Consider the following 1,752-nt stretch of genomic DNA (forward strand, 5'->3'; position numbering starts at 1 on the left):
ACGAGTCATGACATCTCTGGAGCAACTTGAGCACTACTTCAGGTTCCTTCTTTGTCCCATGTGCCTTCAGTCAATACCTAGTACTCTGCATTGCCAAAGGAAGTTTTGGAAATAAGAATCAGCTCTGTTCCATACATTACAAACCATGTTTGCCAGGTTAACACACACAACACAAGCAGTTTTAACAAAATGGTTTATATACATTGCCAAGCACCAAAATACACCAGTTTCAAGGCCTTATTTAGGTACTGTTGCCTCCTCCAGTGTTTTTTCCAGAAGCTCCTGTTTTCTGCAGCCGGCTTGCACTGGGCTGCCGAGGCATCCTCTGGGCAGATCCTTCCCGGCTGCTCCTTTCTGCTAGAACCTGGGTCCCACTGACAGCCGAACTGTTTTTATTTCTCCCTGAATAAACAAACACATACATTAATTTTCAAGTCCCAATCCTATGTGTCACACAGACAGCAAGCCTTCAGAAATCATGCACAAGGCAAAATTGTATTAATGTTGCAAATGCACTCAATATTGAGCACAGAAGGTGAATTTGTGAATTCAGCTCAAGAGGTATCAGGGTCACAAAACCAAAACAAGCTGGAATAGGAGCATTCTTAATTTTCATCAGGTTTAATCTGCAAAATAACCAGCCCCTTTGTTTTTTAAACCCTTGCTTTCATTTGGTGTAGGAACACCAGCACTGCAAACGGCACTTCAGGGAGAACACGAGTGTCTAACACCTCAGGACTGGGGTAAGTAAACTGATATGTCAGTGTCCACCAGTTTCTGAGGTCTGCAGTCACATTACTGGATCAGAAACCCCCCTCTCCATGTCACTGCTGTAACCTGATGAGCAAGTTTGTATTCTCTATCATTTTCTGGGGTTTCCAGGAGCTCGGACTCCTACACAGGATTTAGAAATTTTCTTACTGTGTTCAGAAGATAAGAATTATCCTTTTTTAGGCACAAATGACCATCCCTAAAATACCATGTGACAGCAGAGAGAAGCAATGGGTAGAAAGGTAGAAGATGAGGGAGGCAAGGGGCATGTAGCTCATCCCACTTGATTCAGACAGCGGAACAAGGAACGGACTAATGTGTGCCGCAAACAAATGAGTGAGGAAGACTGACTTTTCTTGTCACTGGACAGAACTACTTCAGATGAGAAGCAGGACTCTCACTAAGAAAGATAATAAAGCATAAAGGAACATGAGGTAAGATAAAAAAAATAAAAGGAACATGAGGCAAAATGGTCGCAGCTTTTAGTAAAGATAGCAAGCTCCAAGAAGCATAATGAAAAATTAGTAACAGCAAGAAGGAAACAAAGCACAGGAATACAGTGAGCTGCAGCTACTGTAGTTACATGCATGCAATTAAATGAAGAGTGACATTTTAGCAATCGTTATCAGAGCAACTTCCAGAATACTGACAGCTACTCCACACATTGAAGTCTCCACAGGCATAGTTTGGAAATCACCTTGGATCATTTGTGCTAGGGACAGCACACAGGCTAGAGCTATGTCTGTTTTACTTACCAAACCATCCTGTCTCCTTGGAACAGCTGTCTGAGAACAGGACCCACACCAATACCACAAGTTAACACCTTGCAGTACTAGAAAGACAACCCAAGGACTTCCAAGGAAGAGTATGTGGCCACTTCATATCTGTAAAATTTGACAGACTAGGGTAGCAAAATACATTCACTCACCCCAGCCATGTCAACTGCTCTTAAAAAAGTCCCTTTTTGTAAGCCACACTGTG

Source organism: Nestor notabilis, unplaced genomic scaffold (assembly GCF_000696875.1).
Source record: "Nestor notabilis isolate BGI_N333 unplaced genomic scaffold, ASM69687v1 scaffold6290, whole genome shotgun sequence".
In the NCBI taxonomy this organism is placed as follows: Eukaryota; Metazoa; Chordata; class Aves; order Psittaciformes; family Psittacidae; genus Nestor; species Nestor notabilis.